Genomic DNA, 27,037 nt, shown 5'->3' on the forward strand with positions numbered 1-27,037 from the left:
TAAAATAACAGAGAACAGATCCAGAGATCTGTGTCTTAACATGCTATATCACAACCCATGTCTGCCTCCCACTCCAATCTTACCCCCGGTTCCCCAGTTTGATGAGCTTGGGAAAGAACTTTCTCCTTCTTTTCCTGGATATTAGACTAGGGTGAACAATCATCTCTGTTTGCCTGGAAATTTAACACTGAAAGTCCCACGTTCTGGAAAAACCCTGAGTCCTGAGCAAATTGGAAGAGTTGGTCCCCTAACTTAAAACCAATTTCAAATCTTGTTTTACCATATATTAACTATAGGGCTTTAAACACAGCACTAAACCATTGTGAGATACAATTTTCTCGTCTGTAAAATGGCTATACTATCCCATTTCACAGAGATGTGTAGATTAAATGACATTAGATGTGATTACATGTATGAAACACTCACCAAGTAGACATTCTGTAAATGTTATTTCCCTTCTCTACTGTTGGCAAAATCGTATTCTCAGGCCCAGGGGGAGGATCCTGTTATTCACAACAAGAAGGTGGATGCCATTTAATTTGTTTCACCTGCCAAAAAAAGAGAGTTACTTCTTTGTCAGTAAATAACAGGTTGTCATAAGCTGTTTTCAGGCAGATTTGTTTTTGAATTTTTTTTCAATTTGTAAATATGCAAATTTAGAGTAAAATTCACTTCATTTCCTTGTAAAATTAATTAACTATAAAATTCTGGATATAAACAAAAAAAAAAGAGGAAAAAGAATGAGTTCAGTATAGAGTTGTTAGTTTTAGAATTTAGACAAGACAGTCCTATAAACTCAAACAGGTACAACTTCTACAATTAGAAAAGATATGTGGACAAAGCTTTAAGGCAGCTTGTATCTCCACTGCTGGCTTTAACAAGCTACATAGAGCTTGATAGATCTTAATTTTTCTAGACCTTAGATTCCACACTTATAAAAGGATGAGGTTGAAATAGTACATTAAACTGATCTCTAAAGTTCTTCCAAGCTTTATGATTCTATTCTGGATAAATTGTTGTTTTGCTTCAATTTGAATTCTCTTAGTAAAAGGGAGCTGGCTACTTTAAGACAGTTGATGCTATAGTAGGGAGATTAATTTTAGATTTCTCTCCCTTATTTGAATCAAAACCTCTTTCTCTGGCTTATTCCTACTAGTCTTAAACCTGTCCTTAGAAAAGCTCAGAATAAGTCCCTCCTCCCCCCCTCCCCCCCATGAGCTAGTTCTTCAACTATTTGAAATGGATAACCACATTAAGCTTTGGCAAATTTTACTTATACTTTTGCTAGAAGTAGTTATGACATGGCCTTGTTTAACTGTGGTAGGTTTGTTTGAAGCTCTGAGGATTTCTCAGACCAAATGAGACTATCCTGAGCAAAATGTGACTGAACCGCTAAAATCCAGCCTGATGATTAGGACAGTCATGCCTTGGCATCGAGTTTGGATGATCAAATGAAAGTGCTGACCTTTTCTTACCCAGTTAAGATAAGAGGGTCAGAAAGAAAGATGAGACTGGATTAAGGAAAGGGAAAGTGGGCAGAAGCAAATTCATAGAGACTCCTATCTAGAACAGGTAGATTTGGCTAAGGAGAAGTCTCTGTAGCGACTGAGAAACAGAGGTGTTTGATCAGTAGTAATATTCCAAGTTGGAGTTGAGAATAGAAATGTTAAATTTAGATTAGAGAGAATATATATTTCTTCAGTAATTCATTTACCAAATGTTTATTAAGTACCCACTCTATGCCAGGCACTATATTAGGCACTAGGATAAACCAAGATAAGCCTAGTTTTTAGCCAATATAGCATAGTATACCCAAACTAGCACCTATCAAGCATCCATTAGCACATTAATGATCTAATTAAATCTTCATGTGATTAAATTGGGGAGAGGTTATGATATACAGTATATTAACACATATAGATTTCTGGATCCATTCTCAGTGATTTTGATTAAAAAGGTCTGGCATGAGACCTAAGAGCATACACTTTTAATAACCTTACTAGATTATTCTGAAACACAAGTCTCCATAGATTATATTTCTAGAAAGATCACTTTAGTAGGAGAGATCAGATTTCTCAAGAAATCTACCCTTTGTATTCTTAATGGTCCTGTTATATCCAGAGGAGCCTATATACCTTTATCTGCTGAAGTAGTACTTTCTGTTTATTAATATAGAGCTTATTCAATGCCCTGACAACCTCTTTATTATTCATAATGGTCACACTCTGTGTTTTCAACCACACCTTAGAGATCTGGGGAGAGAAATTTACTTGCCAACAGTATTCTTTAAGGATGAAACCCAGAATTAGCCATGGTGCTCTAGATATATTCTACTTCCAGTGGATATGTTCACTTTTTCTGGACAATGAATTTTTATTGATGCAGTCAAAGAATACATCTTTTTTTTCTTTTTTTCTGTTTAGTGAAGTCATGTTTTTAGCTTTTATTGATCTGGTAGTCACTTCTAACCTCCCCATATTTGACCTATTTCTCAAACAAAATTGTATCATCCAGTCACCTCTGTGCATGGGGTAAACCAGCTCTTTCACTCAAGAAACTCACATTTTCAGTCTCTAGTTATTCCACATTTTGCTGAATTGAATTCTGCCCCCCGTCCCTCCCAGGGACCATCAGCACAGCCTCAACGTCTTCAATTCCTTTTCTGATTTCCAGAATTAAACCACTGTACCTACAACAAATGTCAACAGAAATCCAAGTTTCATTATCATGCATCATAGTACAAATGATTATCCCCTTGTAATTGTTTATATTCGCTGATCTCATCCTAACTCCCAATCCCTCACTGCTCTAATCCTTCAGTATCATTGGAATCACTATCACGAACATACCTCTTTCTGTTCTCTCCCCCTTCTTTGAATGGTCCCTTTATCTTCCTGCTTTGCTGAAGTGTGGCTGCACTAAAGGTCCTATATCTCTGTAACTTCTTGAGTGGAGGCTATTTTTATTTCTACACTCCACATAACTCAAATGTCTCGCTATTCCCTAGCACTACTTGAAAATCATTCCTTCTCCTTCCTATACTTGCTTTTTCAGATTCAACTCACTAGATTTTTTTTTTTTAGCTTTCACTTCCATACTGTCAACTACTGATAGCTTGTTTGCTCCCATTATTCATACAACATCCAGCTCTTCTTTCTCTCTCCATAACTATGACATTTTGAGATTGCCTCATGCAAATATATAATACATCCCACCCCTAAATTCCTAGAACCTTCATCTACTTGCTTCTCATATTTTCTTTGAATCCCTCTTGGATCCATGACCATTTCCTACACCTATACTACTTCCAAAATTTCCTACACCTATACTACTTCCAAAATGTTAGTTTCTAACATTTCAATAATCTCTGATTATCAACTTATCTTCTTCCAGCTTGCTCTAATATTTTTATTCCAACAATTCTCCAATAGAAATTGGAGAGAAGTTGGAGAGAAAACCTGAAATTTTTATTCTAACACTTTTGCACTATCCATCAATCACACCAGTCCTCATTTCCCCTGGAAACCTAGATTCTTTATTTCAGCCCTGTGTTCTCTTTCACACCTTCTAAACTCTCTGTCCTCTATCCCCTGACATTCTACTCATCTGGAATATTCCAACCCTGATTAGGTCAGCCACCCTTTTATTTTGCACCTATGAATGAGAAGCTCAACGATCAGAGAAAATTTACTGATTGGACATACTTTAAATTTATGTCCACTCTATCAAAAGGAATCTCAATAGTGACAGAGACAACCCTACTAAATTTTCCTATTAAATTTACCTACTTTCTGAAGTGACAGTTTCATGACTTCTCAAATCTTGCATAGTGTCTTACCTGATAACCTTGCACACAGTAAATGGAATTCAATGAAAATCATCTTGGCTGCAAATTCCACCACCCTACTGTGTTGTTTCCCTTATTTTAGTATCCTTATTATAGTTTCCCTTATTATAGATAAACAATGCCCTTACATAAGACCAAGTTGACTTGTGCCAAAATTCCATCCATTATTACCATTTTAAGGATTTAACTTCTGCAATTAAAGTCTTTCTCTCCTGAATGATCAAACTTCCACTCTTTACTGATTCCTTCAAAATATCTTTTAAAAATGTCTTTTAAAGTATTGTTCCTTACCCTCATCTAACCTTGCAGTTAAGGGTTCTATTGCTGTGCTTCAATTCACAGAAAAGAATCATGAGTCCCTTAAATTTGTGTTCTCCATATACTCAGCTCACGTTTTGTTTCTTACACATACCCCTTCCAATTGGACTTTAGGCTTGGTCATTCTTTGTGAACGGTTCTAAACAAGGGCACCATTAATATACATTTTTCCTGGAAATAATAGTTTTCCATCATTTTGCTATTGTCCTCTACAGTAGTTCATGTGATCTATGATTCCATCCATCCTGAAACACTTTTTTTTTTTTGCTTCCAGGACACAGTGCTCTCCTGGTTTTCATCTTTTTTCACCAAGTGCACTTTTCAGTCTTCATAGCTTCGTGTTATCTATGAAATCTCTAATTGTTAGCATTGCCTTAGGACCTCAGTCTCAGCTCTCAGCCTTCTGATCCTCTTTATCTATACTCTCTCATTAGGTGATTACAACTAATCTCATTGTTTACAGTACTAAATGTATTCTTCTGAACTTTCAATAATTACACTCAAACATTTCTCAAGGGCTCAAGTCCAAAATAGCCAACTAATAGAGCTGAAGAATTGCCGCGAGGCTATTTAATAGGCATCTCAAGTTGAATATGGCCAAAGCAGAACTATCAATTGCAATCCTCCATCTCTGTCCATACTATCCCATCACCTTAAGAAATGGTACTACCATCACAGCCTAGATGGTCAGGCTATAAATCTAGGAGTTAGTAATGCTTGATTCTTCTTTCTTTCATATTTTAGACTCAGTGTATTAGTTAAGTCCTACTAGCTCTTCTGCCAAACCATAACTGAATCTCACCCACGTCTCACTATCTCTACTGCTATACACAGTCCCGGAGACCATCACCTTATGAAACTCAAGCAGGAGCCTGCTTCCATATCTCCCTCTTCCTATCTCATCTCCCTGTAGACCATTCTCCAAAAAGCAGCCACAGTGATATTTTCAAAGGTAAATCCATGCATGTTCTTACTCAGTCTAAAACCCTGCAATGGCTTTCATTATGCCTAGAATAAAATCGTAGTATAGCCTCCAAGTGCTTCATGATGTAGCCTCTGTATGTCTCCAAATCCATTTATAGTTATTCTCTCAGTTGTTTCAGACTCAACACCCACTCTGTCCCTTGAACATACCAATATCTTCTCCATCTTTGAGCCTTTGGTCTTTGCTATTTCTTTTGCTTGAACCATACACTTCCTTCCATATTTTTGCATAACTTCCTGCATCTTCTTCAGGACTCAATGCAGACACTACCTCCTCATCAAAGGACTTCCTGATCGCTCTTGCTACTGAGGTCCTCTTAGTCACTTGGTACCAAATTACCTTATTTTCTCATTTTTATCAGTTGCTGGAATTGGCTTATTTGATTTTTGTTCTACGTGTTATCACATTTTTCACCTTTATACTCTCCACTGAAGCATACATTCCGGTAAATATTAGGTGCTTTATTTCCTGAGCCTATAAATACACCTGACATTTTAGGCGGACAGTCAATCTAGCATTTCTTATCTAATATTTGTGTATCTGCTGTGCAACCACCTAAGTGTAAGCTTCTTCCTAGGGGTCACCATCTCACTCTGTTGATTCTGGTCATTGTTCAGGCTCATCAAGCTGTCTTTATTTATGATTTTCTTGTTATTTATCTATTACCTTCTCCGTTAGCTCTGATTTTTAGCTTCATACATAAGTGGATTCTCTTTTCCAGTATTTATTTATTTGAAATGGTTTTTCTAGAAGCATTTATACATTTCAAAAATTAGAGCTAAAAGGTGACAGCTACTTGAGAAGGGGCTAAGAATAATAATAATTTTAAAAAACCTGACTAAATGTGTACTCTATTCTTGTTTTTGCAAAAAGTAACAGGTTTTTGATATGTGAGTCAGTTTCCTTATAAGTTAATTGGAGATTGAAATAGTTTGAAAGGCCATCTTGGGGTTTAACGAGATATAATTTATATAAAGCACTCGGTGCAAAGTTTGGTTTGGTGAAGTTACACAAGAAAGAGAATGAATTACTCCCTGATTGGCATGAAGTTAGAAAAGAAGAATCCAGTTTAGGCAAGAAACAAAGAAAGGCATTATATCCTTAATCTTATTACTTTATACATTTTAGTTTTATAATTTCATGTGAATTACTTAAATTAACTTTTAGCATCTTAATTTCCCTTCTTCTAATATAAGAGACTTGATCAGATGGTCTAAATTCTCCTAGGTCTAGAGTCTCTGATCATATTAAAGTAATTCATTTGGAGGCCCCAAAGAAGTGAAATGTTTTGCCTCGGGCCACAGAGAGTCCTGTTTTCAGGGCTCAGTTCCATTAAACACTCAGGGATTTTTACATCCTATATCTCAGACTTGGATTACTGCCTTTCTGGCCATCCAAAGACATTGATTATTGTTGCCAGATGGATGGATATTAGGGAAAGAGGAGGCTTGGGCATGAAAGAACAATACTGAAGGAGAAGGCAGGCTTCAGAGAGCCAGAGTGATAGAGACCTCTGTGTAAACAATGGAGATACTAGTAGATAGCAGAGAGACTCGGTTTCAGTGTTAATCTGAAACTTTTATCTTGACTAGTAGCCATGTGGCCAGCAGTATAAGAAGAAAACAACTGAGATTTGGTGGAGTAGCATTTTTAAAAAAAGTGGGGGAGGGGGGCAGGAGCCAGCTTATATGTGGCCCTGCTCCTTTTTTAGCTATGTGAACTTCATCAAGCATTTATTGTCTCTACACATCAGTTTTCTCATTTGTGATCATCCTGATGTCTTCCAGCTCCTATAGTTCAGAAGGAACTGATCTCTTACTTCAGATAGTTGTTCAGATGAATTTTAAATAAAATGAAACCATTACCATTTCCCAATCTTTCCTGATAATAAGAATTAATCTCTGGGGTGTCTGTCACACATGCAGGTTATAATGATTCACCCTGAGAAAGTCTGATTCAGTAGGTTCTGTTTGGTGACTAGAATTTATGTGTTTTTTTTGTTTTGTTTTGTTTTTTTTGAGAGAGAGAGACAGACAGACAGACAGACAGAGTGCAAGTAGGGGAGAGGCAGAGAGAGATGGAGACAGAGAATGTGAGGCAGACTCCAGGCTCTGAGCTGTCAGCACAGAGCCCGAAGCGGGGCTCAAACTCACAGACCATGAGATCATGACCTGAGCCGAAGTCGGACCCAAATTGACTGAGCCCAGGTGCCCCAGAGAATTTATGTTTTTAATGACCAGAATTTATTTTTAATTCAGGCAGATCTGGAAGATACTAAAGTAATGGTGCTATGTAATGGTAATAATAATTTAGTCACTATTGTGAGGCCCAAGGAGTTCTGGCTGAAACAAGCCAGTCCAGGGAAAGAGGCTATAAGATGGTCCCTCTTTCCCTTTGGTTCTCATCTGTGTAAGGGAGATAGTAGTGTCTTGTCCAAAGGTACTGCATTGCAAAGTAGTGATGGAAAGACTTGTCTTTTTGGGATTTTTTTGTTTTTTCTCTTACCTACCTACCTACCTATCATCTATTTATTTACTGTATTTTGGTAGCTAATGCAAACTTGGTCTAGAATGATAATTCTCCCAATCATAAATTGGTCTATTATTATAATATTTAAATATGATAAACCTCAATATAATAAAGAAAGAGAAACAAAGAGATAAGGAACAAGTATATTATAGTATTATGATGTTATAATGGTGCTGCATTAACATCGTAAGTAATTATTTAAATTAAAGGTGGTACATTCTCCTATAACTGTGTTTACAAACATTAAACTGCAAAGATACCAATTAATATTGGCATATAAGGCACATATTTAAGACTTTGAGGCCATTAGCTTGTTGGCTTGTGAGTTAGCTGAAAGTGAATTGATAAAATTGAGATGCGAATCTCCCTACAAATTAGAAAATACTTAACAGACAAATTGCTTTGAATCTCTAAAGCTCCAAGAGCCATCCATTCTCTAATATCAGTTGACTCCAGTTACAAAGTAATGCATATATAATTCATTACCAGCAAGAGACTTGGTAAAATTTAGCAAACTGCACTGACGTATTGAGAATCTTTTACTATTTTTTTCCTGCACTGAACTTGCCTTTAAGTGAGTACATGAAACGGACTAAAAAGAATTTCTAAGGGCATTTTCCAATGTTATGATACATGTATGGTCCTCAAGTCTACCTCCTTTGGTTGCATTCGGAACCTAGTTCTAAGTCTCTGTGTATGAATGGGTTTACTTCCTATAGCAATCATCTGTGAATGAATTGTTACCATGAAATATTAATAGTCACCTTGATATATTAGATCTAGTACTTTGCATGCCTTGCATATAAAAATGCCTAAATAAATATATAAGTAAATAATGGGTTGTTTCATTCAACCATAATTCAATAAGACCCAACTTTTCATCTTAAGGAGCTTAAGGTCTATTAGGGATAATAAAACACAGACATCATATGCAATAGGTATTTGTAAGTAATAAGTAATATATAAGGGGTTAAACAAAATGTCATAGGATTTTAAGGCTAGTGAGACCACTTCTGGGTGTGTATATGTAGGCACATACATTTATGTATCTGTGTGCAAATTTGCAACCCAAAAAAATCAAATTTTATTCCAACCTCCCCTACTTGTAGGGCATTGGCAACTTTGAAAACTCTTTTTCCTCCTTATCTTCCTCTCTCTCACAATCTCTGAGTACCCAATTTTCATAATCTAGTTCCTGTTGTGAAGAGTGTGGCATTAATAAACACACGATAAAAATATTGGTAAAACAATATTTTTGTCCTTTCGGAAGTATTTATGTTTTTCAAAAGTGTCAGAGAAAGAGGAAACTTTAAGAATTCCTTAACAGAGGAAGAATTTCAGACTCCATTGCATCAGAATAGAGAATGTTTTGAAGTGGGAGGGTGAGCAGCTTTTCTTACTTCTCTTGAAACATGATGGATGACATTGACAACTTTAGTGGATATAACCATGTTCCTTTGAACCAGACTGAGCAGGACACAAGAAGGATATTGAGGCAGGCCGACTATGTTTATAGCATTATTTGTGGAACTTCCCTGGTGCCCTTCTCCATTTGAATTGACATTGGTCACTCCTTTTGTAACCCTCAGTTTATTCTTTTCCTCTGCTAGGTCAGTAGACTCTTTGACAACTCTATGGGGCACTCAATTCTTTTGTTTTCATTTCTTGGTATGGTCTCTACACATTTTCTCTACCCAGTGTTGACTTGGTGTTAATCATCTCCCTTTGGCATGTGCCCAGGATAAGTCTAAATGTAGTGCTTCCTCTTAGACCTTTATGTCTTGGCAAAGTCTAGCCCTTGGTCTGTATCCTCTCCTTCATCTGGTTTTGGAATAAAGATTTCATAAGACATTTACAAGCCTAGTTGTTTGACGTTTGGTTTTTATGCCCCCTGAAATCTGTCTTTCTTACTAAATAATTTTTAAGAGGTTTGAAAGTCTCAGATGTAGAGAATACCAATGATGGGCCCAGTATAGAATGTAGTTGGGATTGGGCGGTTTTGCTCATGAAGTATCTGCTGGAGGTGCTTCCTTTCTTCTGGTTCAATTCAAAATGCTTCAGGACCTCAGGCTTCCCATCCACTATGTAAGCAGCTTAGAAGGCATCACTCTATTCCTCACAACAAAAAAGGCTTGAACGAACTGAACATAATCAACTCTTCTTAGAACTATCAGATAATTGAGATTATAGGATAAACTGCTGCTCCCCAAATTGAAAAGACAAATAGGTGGAAACAGGGAGTCATAGTTTATTGGAGCAAAAATGCCCACTAGAACAATAGTACTGGGGCAGGAACTTCTAACTGTAATTGACGAGTTGTTTGAGGTTCACTGCGGACAGATTCAAGGGTTAAAAAACTCCACAGAGCACCCCCTTTTTCGAATGTTCATTTATTTTTGAGAGAGAGGGACAGAGTGCAAGCATGGGAGGGACAGACACAGAATCCCAAGAAGGCTCTGTGCTGTCAGTGCAGAGCCTCATGTGGGGCTCAATCTGATGAACTGTGAAATCATGACCTGAGCTCAAATCAAGAATTGGACCCTGAACTGACTGAGCCTCCCAGGTTCTCTGAAACATTCTATTTTTAAAGAGGACTGCTCTTGAAGGAAAGTATTTTGCCAGAGCTAAATAACCCAATGAGGTTTACCTGAGCCTAACAAACTTGGAGGAAGAGAAATACCCAACTGTAGCTCACTCTAGCTTCTATGTGAGGGAAAGTAATTCCTGACTCTAGTCCTCCCTAGACAACTTGTTTCCACTAATTGGGGAAAAAAGACTGGGAGAAGTACTTGTGAATGTTGTGCCCAGAGGCAAAAAAGCTCACAAAAGCATTAGGACCTAATAAAAGGACAGCAGAATTCTTCCTTTCCCTTTATAGCTTATTATTATAATAAGGAATATAACTGAAAACATTGCCCATTTCAGACCTTATTTAAGGAGAAATCTCTAGGAAAACCAAAAGACAACAGAGAATTAAAAAACAAATAAGAACTCCAGAGGGAGTTTTAGTTTCTGACACATAGAGCTACAACTAACAGTCTAAGCACAGCCTAAACTCCTGGCCAGAAAAACAAACAAAAACCTTCATACCAAAGGTCTATTTACCTCCATCCTTCTTACCCAATACATTATGTCCAGTTTTTCACAAAAAAATTAGAGGAATACTAAAGACAAAAAAATTGTTGACAGAGAAGTAAATTTAGAACTAGACTCATATGACAGAGAAGTTGCAGTTATCAAACCAGGAATTTAAAACAACTGTGATTAATATTCTAAGAGCTCTAACTGAAAAAGTGGACAACATTCAAGAACAAGTGGGTAAAGTAAGTAAAGGGGTGGAAACTCCAAGAAAGAACTAAGAAAAACCAACAACAACCAAATTTCAAAATCACTGCAACAGAAATGAAGAATGTCTTTGATGAGCTCATCAATGTACTGAACATGGCCAAGGAAAGAATCAATGAGCTAGAAGAAATATCAATAGAGATTTCCAAAATGTAAAAGCAAAGGTAATAAAATATTTAAAATATTAGAAAATCAAAGAACTCTGGGACAATTACGAAAAGTGTAACATATGTGTAATGAAAATACTAGAAGGAGAAGAGAGAGAAAAAGGAACAGAAGAAATATTTGAGATAATAGCAACTCAAAATTAATTTTTCAAAATTAATGAAAGATGAAAAACCTCAAATCCAGGAAACTCAGATCACACCATGCATGATAAATACCAAAGCAACTATCAAAAGACATGTCATACTCAACTGTGCAATATCAAAGACACAAAAATATCTTGAAAGAAGCTAGAGGGACTGGGAGGGAGAGGAGAGTGAACATCTTAACTATGGAAGAGCATGGAGAAGATTTAAATCAAACTTCTCAAGAATGATGCTCATAAGAAGAAAGTAGGATGAGCTATTGAAAATGTTGAAAAGAGAAAAACAAAACAACATCACCAATCTAGAAGTCTGTACCCAGCAAAACTATACTTCAAAAGTGAAGGAGATGGAATGAATAAGCCATGGAGATAAAAAGTACAGCATAGAGAATATAGTCAGTGGTGTTTTAATTGTGTTGTATGTTGAAAGATGGTAGCTACACTTAAGGCGAGTATAGCATAATGTATAGTTGTCGAATCACTATGTTGTACACTTGAAACTAATGTAACACTGTGTCAACAATACTCCAATTTTTTAAAAAAGTGGGAGATTCTAGGAAGATGGCAGCATAGGAACACTGTGGTGTTCCTTAGGAACACCCTAAGTTCATCTTGTTCCATAGCACACTTAAATCACAGATACATTAGTGCATCTAAGCCAGAAAAGGCCCCAAATGACTGGCAGAACAGACTTTCCACAGTTAATTGTAGAGAAGAGGACACATTACAGAAAAAGTAGGAGGAGCAAAGTTTTGCCAGGAACAAAACTACAGGCAAGACTAACCACAAGCAGAAAGGACATTACAGCAAAGGAGAGGGAGAATCGGACACTATAGCAGCCTCCACAGACACAAGGGACCTGTACTAAGATGAATTCCCAAAAAATGTTTGCCTGTGAAAAACAGTGGGGCTTAATTCTGCAGGTTTTTACAACCAGTGGGACTTAACTTTGAGTAATTGAAAAATCAGCAGGCTTGGATCTGGGAGAGCCAGAGAACAAGAGGAAACTGAGTCCTCACATTTAAAGAGCCAGCATTCACAACCCTGCTGAAATACTACATAGAAGTTGTAGTTTGGGGATGCCTGGGTGGCTCAATTGGTTGAGGAACTGAGTTTGGCTCAGGTCATGATCTCATAGCTTTTGAGATTGAGCCCCTCGTCGGGCTCTGTGTTGACAGCTCAGAGCCTGGAGCCTGCTTTGGGTTCTGTTTCTCCCTCTCTCTCTACCCATCCCCTTATATTTTCTCTCTCTCTCTCTCTCTCTCAAAAATAAATAAACAAACAAAAAAAAGAAGCTGTTTGAAGAGTGTCTGGGGTATATGTGAAGGAGACTTATTTATTAATCTCAGAACATGTGCTGGAGGGGCAGGGATCTTTAGGAAACTTCCCCAAGAGTGAAAGAGCAGGCAGGCACCATTTCTCTACACACACACACACACACACACACACACACACACACACACACCGCCAACCCTAGACAGATGAATACATGTGAGAAATAGCAGGAACACTTTCCACCTGCTTTTCTAACACTGAAAATCTCTCCCCTGATTTTCCTGCAGATCTGCTCCATCCACAAGAAACAAAAACACTATATAATGATATAAAGAACAATCCAACAAGAGAATATAACCATTATAAATATTTATGCACCCAATGTGGAAACACCTAAATACATAAAGCAACTCTTAACAAATATGAAAGGAGAAATTGACAGTGATAGAATAGTAGAAGACTTTAACACCTTAATTATATCATTGGATAGATCATCCAGACAGAAAATCAATAAGGAAACAGTGGCTTTGAATGATACATTGGATCAAATGGACCTAATAGATGATTAAGAACATTCTATCCAAAAACAGAAGAATGTACATTATCTTCAATGGCGTGTGGAATATTCTCCAGAATAGATCAAGTGTTAGGCCACAAAACAAGTCTGAGTAAAGTCACTAAATTACACATCTTTTCTGATCACAATCGTATGAAACTAGAAATCAATCACAATAAAAAATCTGGAAAGAACATAAATACATGGACTTAAATAATAGACTACTAAATCATGAATAGATCAACCATGGAGTCAAAGAAGTCAAAAATACATCAAGACAAATGAAAATGAAAACACAACTCTCCAATATCTTTGAGATGCAACAAAAGTGGTTCTAAGGAAGATTATAGCAATTCAGGCCTACGTCAAGAAGCAAGTTAAATTTCAAATAAATGACTTAAACTGTACCTAGAGGAGCCTGAAAAAGAAGAACATCCCAAAGTCAGCAGACGGAAGGAGATAAAGAGTAGGGACTAGAAAAAGAAGAGAACAGATCACTGAAACCAGGAGCTGTGTCTTTGGAAAGTTAAACAAAATTGATAAGCCTCTACTTCAACATAATAAAGCCATAAATGAAAAACCCACAGCTGACATCCTACTAGGTGGTGAAAACCTGAGAGCTTTTCCATTAAGGTTAGGAATATGACAAAGATGTCCACTCTCACTACTTCTATTCAACATAATACTGGAAGTTGTAGCCATAGCAATCAGACACAAAAAAGAAATGAAGCTTCAAATTTGTAAGGAAGAGTAAAATGTTCACTATTTGCATATGATAAGATACTATATATAGAAAAATCTAAAGACCACTAAAAACCTACTAGAGCTGATAAATTAAATTTATTAAAGTTGCAGGATACAAAATTAATATACAGAAATCTGTTGAATTTCTATGCATTAATAATGAAATAGCAGAAAGAGAAATTAAGAAAACAACTCTATTTATGATTGCACGAAAATTACTAAAATGCCTAGAAATAAACTTAACCAAGAAGGTGAAATGCTTGTACTCCGAAAACTATAAAACGTTGACGAAAGAAATAGAAGATGACATAACAAATCAAAAGATCAAATGTCCATCAATTGATGAATGGATAAAGAAGAGGTAGTCTATAAATGCAGTGGAGTTATTAGTCATAAAAGAGAATGAAATCTTGCTATTTGCAACAACATGGTTGGACCTAGAGGGTATATTACTAAGTGTAGTAAGTTAGTCAGAGAAAGATAAATACCATCTGATTTCACTCATGTGAAATTTAAGAAACAAAACAAACAAGCAAATTAAAAAACAGACTTTAAAAAATATTTTTAAAGCTTATTTATTTATTTTGAGAGAGAGTGAGAGAAAGAGTGCACAAGCAGGGGAGGAACAGAGAGAGGGAGGGAGAGAATCCTAAGCAACTTCCAGGCTCAGTGCAGAGCCTGACACAGGGATTGATCCCATGACTGCAAGATTACAATCTAAGCTCATTTCAAAAGTCAGATGTTTACTGATTTGGGCACCTGGGTGGTAACAGACTCTTAACTACAGAGAACAAATTGGTGGTTGCAAGAAGGGAGGTCAGGGAGATATGTGAAACAGGTGAAGGAGATTAAGAGTACACATATCTTGATGAGCACTGAGAAATTGCAGAGAATTGTTGAGTCATTATATTGTGCAACTGAAACTAATAAAACATGGTATGTTAGGTATACTTGAAAAATGCAAAAAAAAAAAAAAAGAAAGAAAACTTTCTCAATTAAGTAAAAACTGTGGAAATTTTTCAGAAGGAAATCCCCCTTGCAAGAAATGATAAAATCAGTTCTGTGGAAGTAAGGAAAATGATATAGGTCAGGTACTTAGATCTACATAAAGAGCATTCCAGAGGAATAAATAAAAGTAAGATAAAGCTTATTTTTCTTATTCTTGGTCTCAGAGCTAAGTTTCTCGAAATTAACAGTAGTGACAGTATACTCAGTGATTGATCATACCTTATAAATAAGTGACATAAATGTAGTAATGTCACATGTCATAAGAAATGCAAGGGAGAAATAATAGTCTGTTATGAGGACTTTTGCTACCAGTGAAGTGGTGCAGTGCTCTTTGAAGTTAACTTGGATTAGTTGGTGCATATGGCAACTATAGGGCAACTAAAAATTGTAAAAATGAAGTAAAAATTGATACGATGAAAGAGAAAATGGAATCTTGAAAAAATATTTTTTAAAGTAATGTTTTTGAGAGACAGAATGTGAGGGGGGTTGGGACAAAGAGGAAGACACAGAATCTGAAGCAGGATCCAGGCTCTGAGCTCTCAGCACAGAGCCCGATGTGGGGCTCAAACTGACAGACCGCCAGATCATGACCTGAGTTGAAGTTGGATGCTTAACCGACTGAACCACCCAGGTGCCCTGAGAAATTGGAATCTTACAAAATGCTCAATTTAAACCAGAGAAGGCAGAAAGAGTGAAGACAAAAACCAAACCAAACCAAACAAACAAAACAAAGAACAATGACGATAGGAAACAATAAATATGATAGATATTAATCTAAATATATCTTAATTATTTTAAAGTAAAAACACCAATTAAAGAGATTGTCAGTGCTGATTTAAAAAAAAAAGACCCAAATATGTTTTCTACAAGAAATCCCCTTTAAATATAAAGACACAAGGAGATTAAAAGTAAAAAGATGAAGAAAGATAAACCATGCAAACATTAATCAAAAGAAAACCAGAATAGCTATATTAATTTCCGAGTAGGCTAACTTCAAAGAAAAGAAAATAAACAAGAAATAAAGAGGGTCATTAGTAAAGATAAAAGGGGTAAATTCTTCAAGAAGACAGCAATCCTTAATATGTATGCATCGAATAATAGAGCATTATTATACATTAGGCAGAAACTGCTAGAATAGCAAGGAGAAATAGATGGATGAATTGCATGGGTGGAGACTTCAGCAAAATTTTGTTGTGTCTGTTGACTGATCTGGCAGGCAGAAAAGCAATAAGGACAGAGCTGAACCGAAGATTACCACCAGTCAGGTGGATACTACTTCATCTAACAACAGAAGAATATACATTCTTAAGTTCACATGGAACATTTATCAAGATAGGCCAGAAAATGCATCTTAAAAAACTTCAAATAATAGAAAGTCAGCAAGGTTCACTCATAGGCTACATGATATTAAACTAAATATCAGTAGCAAAAAGATAGGTGGAGAAACTCAAAACATGAGGTATGTAACACACTTCTAACTAATATGTGGGTAAATGACACAATCCTAAGAGAAATTTAAAAGTATTTTGAACTAAATTTTAAAGTACAACTCACCAAACTTTGTGGACTGCAGAAAAAAGCAGTTTTTTTGAGGGAAATTGATAGCGTCGAATACATATATTAGAAAAGAAGGCATATTTGAAACTAATTATATTAGCACTCATCTTAGGAAAGTAAAAAACAAGAGAATCTAAAGTAAGCAGAAGAAAAGATATAATAAAATTTGAGCAGTAATCAGTGAAACTGGAAACAGGAAATCAATACAGAAAATCTGTATAACCAATCTCTTCTTTTGAAAAAAAACCAGTAAAATGGATAAAACCCTCACCAAATCAAATAAGAAACAAATGTGACACAAATTACTAATATCAAAAATGTAAAATACACAGTCACTACTGATTCCATGGCCATTAAAAGGATAATAAAAAAATATTATGAACAAAACTATGCTGACACATTTGATAACCTTGGTGAAATGGACTAATTTCTTTGATGGACACAATCTACCAACCCTCACCTGAAGAGAAAGAGATAGTCTGAATAGATCTATATCTATTGAATAAACTGAATTAATAATCAATAACTTTCCAAAATAGAAAGGACCATACCTGGCTGGTTAATTCAACAAACCATTTAAGGAAGAAATTGATACCAATTTTTTATAATCTTTTTTAGAAAATAGAAGAAGAGGGGTTACTTTTACCTAAATCTATGAGGCCAGAACTACTCTAATAGTAAATCTTGACAAACACATCATAAGAAAAGAAAACTATGAACTAATATGTCTCATGAATATAGATGCAAACATTCTAAACATAATATTAACAAATCAAATTGAAAATGTATAAAAGTGATTATCTACCATAATCAAGTGGGATTTATTTCAGGTATGCAAGGCTGATTCTACACTCAAAAAACCAATTAATGTAATCCATCACATCAACAGGCTAAGGAACAAAAATATGATTATATCCTAGATACAGAAAAAGCATTTGACAAAATTCAAAATTCATTCATAATAAAAACTGCCAGTAAAGTAGGAAGAGAAGGAATCTTCCTCAACCTGATAAAGGAAACGTACAGAAAGTGCAACTAACATCATACTTAATTGTAAGAAACTCAAAGGTATCCCACACAGTCAGGAACAAGGCAAAGATTTTCCCTCTTGCCACTCCTTTTCAACATTGTACTGGAAATTGTAGCTAATGAACCCACACAAGGAAAGGAAACAAGTAGAAATATGAGGAATGAATAAGTAAATCTGTACGTGATCATCTATGTAGAAAATCTGAAAGAATTGACAAAAAAAAAAAAAACCTTCCTGAAACTAATAAGTGATTAAGGTTGCAGGATACAAGGTTAATATACAAAAATCAGTTGCTCTCTTCTATACCAGTGATGACAAATGGAATGTGAAATGAAATATATTAGCAGACTGCCCCTCTGAGAAAGAAATACTCAGGTAAAAATCTGACAGAATATGTATGAGATCTATTTGAGCAAAATTATAATACTGGTGAAAGAAAGCAAAGAAGTAGGAAAAGAAAGAAATATTGTATGTTCATGGATTAGAAGACTCAATGTTGTCAAGACGTCATTTATTCCCAACTTGGTCCATAGATTCCATTCACTCCCAATCAAAATTCCAGCAGGTTATTTTGTGGATATTGGCAAATCGATTATAAACTTGATAGGAAGAGACAAAAGAACCAGAATAACTACCACAACACTGAAGGAGAAAAACAATTTGGAGGACTAACACTACCTGACTTTAAGCCTTGCCATAAGATTGCTACATTAATCAAAATAGTGTGGTATTGGCAAAAGGAGAGTCAAATAGATAAATGGGACAGAAGAGAGAGCCCAGAAATAGACCTGCATAAATATAGTCAATGGACATTTGGTGAAGGAACAAAGGCAATACAGTACAGTGAAGACAGCACCATCAATAAATGGTGTTGGAACAACTGGACACCCACATGCAAAAACAAAAAATACTAAATCTGGACACAGTCCTTACATCTTTCACAAAAATTAACTCAAACCATATCATAGACCTTAACATAAAATGTAAAACTATAAATATCCTAGAAGATAACATGTAAGAAAATGTGGATGATCCTGGGTATGGTGATGACTTTTAGATACAATACCAAAGACATAATCTATGAAAGAAATAATTGATAAGCTGGCTTCATTAAGACAGAAGATCTTCTGCTCTGCAGAAAATGAAATAATGTCCAGAGAATGAAAGACAAGTCACATACTGGGAGAAAATGTTTGCAAAAAACACACACCTGCTAAAGGACTGGTATTAGAAATATACAAAAGCTCTTAATTCAATGAGAAATCCAACAACCCAATTAAAAACTGGGACAAAGACCTTACCAGACACCTCACCAGACAAGGTATACAGATGGCAAATAAGCATATGAAAAGACAATCCACGTCATCTGTCATCAGGGAAATGCAAATTAAAACAAGTTTGATACCACTATACACCCATTAGAATGGCCAAAATAAGAATGCCAAATGTACCACTCGTGCAGGATGTTAGCAGTGGGAGATGCTAGGCATGTGGGGTGGCAGGAGATACACAGGACATCTCTAAACCACCTTCTCAGTTTTGTTGTAAACTTACAACTGCCCTCAAAAATAAAGCCTTACGGGATGCCTGGGTGGCTCAGTTGGTTAAGTGTCCGACTGCAGCTCAGGTCATGATTTCACGGTTTGTGGGTTCGAGCTCCGCGTGGGGCTCTGTTTCAGCTCTGACAGCTCAGAGCCTGGAGCCTGTTTCAGATTCTGTGTCTCCCTCTTTCTGTGACCCTCCCCTGCTCATGCTCTCTCTCTTGAAAAGAAAAAAAAAGAAATAAAGTCTTAAAAAAATCTCTTCAGGATGATAGTATACAACAGACTGCTACCTGGTGTGCTTAAATTCATGTGAGTCTTCAGATTTCTTGGCTTGTGGGTAAAGAAAGAGTGTCAATTCTGTCTTTCACCTGACAGAGTCATGAGATATGGAAGGGGCTCTGTAAAGTTTGCACAGACTACCTTCATTCAGTTATCAGTAATGGATTGAGCCCACTAGTGTATCTGGAGCCAAGACAGAGTTTCACAACCATTGTACATATCCCAGAGGAAGCAACAGGCAATGAGGACATGTCATATCACCAAGGCACCTGTAAACCTTGGATTATTCTTTGTCAATATCTATTTCACTAAATCTTTTTTGTTTTTAATGTTTATTTATTTTTGAGAGTGTCAACTGGGAGGGGCGACATAACTGGGAGAGAGAGGGAGACACAAATCTGAAGCATACACCAGGCTCTGAGCTATCAGTACAGAGCCTGACGCGGGGTTCGAACTCAAAAATGGTGAGCGAGATCATGACCTGAGCCAAAGTCAGATGCTCAACTGACTGAGCCATCCAGGCACCCCACCAAATCTTCTTAACTAGATGATTTTGGCTAGCTGGCTGACATGTGCTATCACAGGCTCTAACATGAAGAAATCTTATCATTAGAATTCCTACTTATCGGTGGTTTTCCGGATTCTTTGCTACATTACTCTCACAACTTCAACTGCTTTCAACCCACCTGTTTTCCTAGGTCTCAATCTTCCTACTTCCCACATACTTTTTAAATTAGGTAGTTTATTCCTGAAAAGTATTTCCACATATTAATATCAAACTCCTTTAATAAAATTGGGACTCAGTCAACTTGAAAATATCATTATACATAATTTTGATTGTATAATAAGATCACATGGATCTTATTCATTTCCAGTGTAGCATAAAATGAGGGGAATATTAGTATTTATTCCTGCCTAACAAATTACCATATACACAGTCATTTAAAATAACAAGTACTTATTATCTGGCAATCTCTGTGGGTCCTGAAGTCAGGAGTGGCTTAGCTATGTGATTCTGACCAAGAATCTTTCATGAAATTTTACTCAAGAATTTGTCCTATGGTGCAGTCATCTGAAGGTTTGGCTAGAACTGAAGAATTAATTTCCAAGATGGCTTCCTTGCATGGTTGCTGACAGGAGGCAGGCCTCAGTAACTTGCCCTTGGGGTCTCTCCCTAGGGTGTCTCGAGGGTCCTCACAATGTTGGTAGTTGGCTTTCTCCAGAGTGATCCAAGGGAGAACAAGGCAGAAGTCATGATGCCTTTCATTATCTAGCCTTGGAAGTCATGCATTATCACTATTATAGTATCTTTGTGTTAAATAGGTTGGTCTCATGCCATATGGAAGTGACTATACAAGGCCATGAACACCAGGGTGTAAAGATTATTGGGGTAAACTTGGAGGCTGGCTGTCCCAGGAAGCCATTCAGATATATCAAACTGATACCTACCCACCTTCCGCCCGAAAAGAAACCACATGGATATTAGCTAACATGTGTTGCAAAAGACCCTTTCATTGATGTAAGTATGTATGTATGTAGTTATTGAAAGAGAGAGAGAGTACATGAGTTGGGGGGAAAGGAGCAGAGAGAGAGAGAGAGAGAAGATCTTAAGCCAGCTCTACACTCAGTGAGGAGTCCAACTTCAGGCTGAATCCCATGACCCTGGGATCATGACCTGAGTTGAACCAACTGAGCCACCCAGCCACCCCTAAAAGATCCTTTCTTATATTAATTTAATGAATCTTCACAACCACTTTTTTGGTAGACTCCATTTTACAGAGGAAGAAGCTGAGATATTAAAAAGTTTTAGTAATGTATTCAACGTTACACAACTAGTAAGCTGCAAGACTAGATTTTAAACATAATCAGGGCAATGCTGATCCTGTTTGAATTTCTATAGAATAATATATGACATTCTTTTCATCCTGACTTTCCTGATGGGACAAGGTTTGTAAGGACTTGCATCTTCATTATAATCGTCATTCATTCGACTTCTGTACTAAGACAGCCTGCAAATTATGCTCACTATTCTACCCTCCTGATGGATTGCCCTTCCCACACAGTTTCCTTTCCACTGACCCTTCAGTAGATAAGGCAACTCCGTGGTTGAGAGTCGCCACTGTGGAATAATTTGTTTTCACAGGAAAAATACCTCCTATTTGTCATCAGTAAGACATAGACTTTAATATCATCCTCACAAATGAGTATAGTTCTATAATTATTTTGATTAGCATACTTCTTGGAAATCTTTAGTGTGAACATCAGCTTTTTTCCTATGGATGAAAAAGGATGTTTTATCATTTCCTCCTGGGTCTTGGTGGCAGTTTCTGCTCTTCCAAATTCATATTCCCTTCAGGAATAAATGTGTATAATAATTGTAATGTCCATTCCCAGCGTACTTAGGGCACAGAGCCCTGAAGATATGCTCTGTCTTAGCCTTGATTCATGACCACCTTTAATGCCTATAGTTAACATTTGGGGCACAAGGTTTCAGATCCAGTAAAAACACTGAAACTGCTGCCAGAGAGGTAGAACAGCAGAGTGAACTACTCAGGTAACAGAGGCTGTTAAACTCATTTTGACCAAAAATCTAAGATTCATACTGTGGTTTATTTAAGCACCTGAATTATAAAGCTTAGAATTCTCTGTGCAGGAGTCTGTTTCACAGATGTTGAATGTTTAAAATTTTTTTAAATGTTTATTTTTGAGAGAGAGAGAAAGAGAGAGAGACAGAGCAAGCAGGGGATGGGCAGAGAGGGAGACACAGAATCTGAAGCAGGCTCCAGGCTCTGAGCTGTTAGCACAGAACCTGATGCCAGGTTTGAATTCACAAACCTTGAGATCAAAACCTGAGTCAAAGTCAGTCGCTTAACGCACTGCGCCACCCAGGTGCCCCCAGATGTTAAATATTTTAGCATTCTTTCCACTTTATGAACTCGATCACAGCATATGTCTTTGTCCCCATTTCATTTCCCAGTCTCCTAAACACCAGTTACAGCCCTGAGTTCTGGGGATTCTTTTCCCCAAAACAAAATGAGGGCTCTCCTTTAAAACCTACACTGCGTTAGGATGACAAAGAGAAAGAAGTCTGGAGGGGGGTCACAGCTACACTACTCTAGGCTATTGAGGCTAGGCCATTGAGTTTGTAATGGAATGGAGACCATCTCACTCACCAGAATCACTCTGGTAGCTGGGATGATTTTGAGAGGGTGGGTTGACCTCAGAGTGTTAGAGTCTAAATCCAAAATGCAGGTTTGAGTAATAACAGATGATCCATCTCTAAGCTGCCATTAAGGGACCCTGCAGCTGGGTAATTGCAGCCTGTTAGATGACAGTTTAAAATATTTTTAATCATCTAAGGTGTATTAACAATTTTGTGTTTACACAGGAAAATTTCCTTATTTTATGAAGACTTAGGTTGAAATATAGAGGACTGAAGTGGACTTCTGTCTGTAATTTAGTTTAAAATACAGTGGCAAAATAAAATAGATTATGCAAATATGACAACATGTTAACAATTGTTAAGTGTAAATAATGGGTATCTGGGCATTTCACTCACCCTGCTTTTCTATAATAAAAACCAAAAGCTGCTTAACAAGATACAAAAATTGGGGCACAAGTGAGTAGGTCAGGGCAGCAGAAGAAAAGGTGAGCCCCTTTCTCTGTGTTTCCTTAAGGCGTCATTCAGCCTGATATATAAATATATATTGAATAAATATTTTAGGAACATATTTTAGAGATATCAAAATATGTACGTACCTGGGAGTTTGGGCTATACAGTAATTCTTCACATATCTGTAGGTTGGACACTTCAACCACTGTCAGAGGACCAAGATCTAAGAAGTAAACAAAATAAGAAGGGATCCTACCATTTGGCAAAAGAGAACTTTCCCTATCTCGAGTGTAGACAGAAGATGGTATCTCTATACGTTTCCAGGGTGAGAAAATCAAAATATAGCAGTCTGCGTGGTTTCAAAAGGTGTTCTTGCCTCACGGCCGTGTTCACAGTGACCACTTAACATTTCAAAAGAAAAGTCATTATTCACAGAATAATTTGTTTAAAGGAGAGGAAACTGGAGTGCATTTTTCTAAGGATTTCATGCCAGGTAATTGATTTTTCTTAAAGTGTGGTAATCAAGGAGTATTCACCAGTTATCTGAAAAATGTCTATTATCCTATTTCATGAAAGTGCAAAGTAAATTGCATAAAGTGATACCACAAACCAAGAAGACCCTATTTTCAAGGGCCAGCTTTTCAAAACTTCTATGTTCCCTTTTAGTGATATGGAGTTCAGGTGTATCCCTGAAGATTTTATATTATTTTTCTTCCTCTGTTTTTGTGGGGGGTTTTTTGTTGTTTTTTTGTTTGTTTGTTTGTTTTTGCTGTGGTCATTGCCTTTCTACTAGTAGGTAAATTAACATACACATCCCTAAAACAGGCTAATTGTGGAAACGTATGGTGTGCGTATGCAGATTACTCTGTACATGTGAAGGAAAGTAACACAACACAAAAATACTTACTCCTCTAAACTCTCCCTTTGCACAATTTGCCAGGTCCAGTGGTCTAGTCGGCAACAAGGACGGCAGAAGAAAATGAGCTCGTTAACTATACAAGTGAGAGTCAGAAGATTATGCAAAGAGAAGTCAGACCATTCCCACCAGCTGGGTAATTTGATACTGTCATTAGTGACCACAAACCTTTGCAATTTATCAAAATGGCCTTAAATGGGATCAAAAAGAAAGTTCATGATCTTGACAATATGAATAACCTAAAGGTGCTTATTTTTTTCTATCATACGGGTACACAGCAAAACTATCCTAGGTTTTACATGGTAATAAGCATGTGCTACATTAAATGTGTTAGAAAAGGTATTACTTATCTATTCTTTGCCATAATATTGGTTCAGACTAGTATATCCACAAGTAGCTTAAAGTTGGTAGAATTTAAAAATTAAAGTTGAAACTAGGCATAATCTTTAATTATAGATTATTTAAAATAGAATATTGAACTTTGGTAAGAAAAGCTTAGTAAGTACTTTTCCTTTATCAGTTATAATCTTGAATCTCTTTCCCCAGTCCTCCCTTGCTGTTTCAAATAAAATTTAATTTGCAAATATTTGACTCTATAAAATTAACAAAACAAGTGTATTTCCTCTTGTATTTCTGTAGGTGTGTGTGTGAGTGTGTGTGTGTAGTGTTGGGAAGAAAAAACAAAACAATTTGGCTAACACACTTTTCTGATTCACTATAAATTTCAGCATGAGTCTGATAGCATTTTTTTCTGAATTAATTTTACAACATCTAGTTGATAGATAATTTTTTCCTTTAAGCCATTATAGAACTGGCTCAACACTTGATATAATCTTTTTGGTTGAAATACTCATAGATAAAAACAAGCTAAGATTTCAGTTCTCACAAGATGAGAAGAAATAAATGAAAATAACATTCTTGAGCTCGTTTTCTGACCTTATGGCACTGTATTGGAGTATCCTTAATGAAATTAAGTAAAAATTTTTTTATCACATATAAAAAGCAAAGGCAAGAAATAAGAGAGCCAAGCCAATGGTGTTTTCTGTCTTTCTATTTACCTGTCTCTGTATATCTATCTTCAGATACACGGGTAAACATACTTTTTTTTTTCTAAGAGTGAGATGAAATTAGAAAGATGTGGGAAACTATAAGGAATAATGTACCATATGGCGGAGCTAAAGAGGAGACAAGTTCTCTCACCTTCAATGGTGAGATTCTATGTGTCAACAAACCCCCAACACATATGCTTTTAAAAAATGTAACTCCATATATAGACTTTTGAATATAGGAAATAAAATTTCACTGTAATTAAGATGAGAAATAGTCATTACCCATTTGGATTCATTCCAGTTTTCACAAGGGCAAATTCCTAAACTGCCATTTTCTTTTCCCATTACAGATTCTGGCACCAAGGCAGGATATTAGGATTTTAATGCCTTAATATATTCTATGAAATATACTAGTGTACTTTACTATTTTGACCTTTTGGCACATCATATTTTGATTCGGATGGCCATTTCACTCTTTGCTCTCAAGCTCAGGGAGGTCATAAAAGAATGAAATGAATGGATTGACTATAGCTAGTCACAATACAGAATACTGAAAAGGTCATTGTATCTCATCGGCTGTGCTATTATTCATGGATATACAGGACCTTAAATATTTGATACCATAGTCTTGTGACACAGAAATCCAAGAAAAAAAATGGAACCAAGAATCACTTCGCATGGCAAAATTGCACCATAATTCAAGAAGGAGAAATAGCAGAAGCTTAGTACAGGGGAAAAAATCATTTTCACTTCTGCTCATCTCCTCCTTTTTGGTAAAATATATCCTCGAGCACATATTCTCAAAAGGAAAAAAAGTTACAGAGGCAATCTAAAAATGTTAAGGGAACAGCTTGAAACTAACAAAACTCAGAAACTGAGATTTCTGGTCACATTTTCCAAGAGTGTCTAGGTCATGTTTGCTTGTTTTCTGGAGATGAGATTAGAGGGCTACACTCCAATAGAAACATAAGGAAATGTATTCAATTTAAGGTATTAGAACAGAAAGCTCTACAGGATATTTTCTCTCCTTGAAACTTCAAAATATGTTCCTTTTCACCTCTAGGTGATACTAAGTAGCCAGAGGAGTCCCAAGTTCCTCACTCCCAGGTAGAAAAGTAAATTCTTAGGCAGTCCATTAACCAGCATGGCTTACAGAACCATATTTATTGCTGCCAATATTTTGTTAGTTTACTTAAATATAGTCAACTAGAAAAAGGTAAAGCTAAAGTGAGTCAAACTGAAGACACGCAGAGGCAATTCATCAAAGGAAAATCACAAATCAACAATGAAACATTTTGACAAAGTTCAATCTTCTTGTAACCTTTTAAATGCAACAGAAACAATTATATCCATTTTCAACTATCAGTTATTCAGGAGTAAAGAAAGATAATACCTGGTGTTTGTGTGAATGGAGAAACATAGTATTCAAATTTTTCTTAGGAATGTATATTGATATATCCTATTCCAAATGCATTTTTGTTCAAATACACTTAAAACGTGCATTAAATATACTTAAAAATTGCATTCAAACAGCCATGAAATTTCTGGATTTCATCCTAAGGAATAAATTAGACATGTGTAAATGACTTGTCTTAAACAATGTTAGTTACAGTGATAATAATAGAAAATCTGAAGACAATGGGGGAATAAGTAAATTACGTTCTATTTACATCATTTAACTCAAGGAAACTAGCAAGGGCTTTAGAACATATTCATGATACAGTATAAGTGGAAAAAAGTAGCAACTGCATATCTTGAGTAGATTTCCAATTTTCTTTTTTTAAATGTTTTATTTATTTTTGTATGTGTAAGAGAGACAGACAGACAGACAGCATGAGTAGGGGAGAATCAGAGAGGAAGACACAGAATCCGAAGACAGGCTCCAGGCTCTGAGCTAGCCATCAGCACAGAGCCAGACACGGGGCTCGAACCCACGAACCATGAGATCATGACCTAAGCCGAAGCCAGACGCTCAACCGACTGAGCCACCCAGGAGCCTCGATTTCCAATGTTCTAAAGTGGGTATGTATGCAAGTAGAGTTGTATCAGACATCTATGTATACTTTCCACAGTGGTTAAGTCTCAGTGATGACATGATGGTAAAATGGGCAATTGTGTGTGCATGTGTACAC

This window comes from Hyaena hyaena, unplaced genomic scaffold, assembly GCF_003009895.1.
Source record: "Hyaena hyaena isolate Hyena2069 unplaced genomic scaffold, ASM300989v1 scaffold_488, whole genome shotgun sequence".
In the NCBI taxonomy this organism is placed as follows: Eukaryota; Metazoa; Chordata; class Mammalia; order Carnivora; family Hyaenidae; genus Hyaena; species Hyaena hyaena.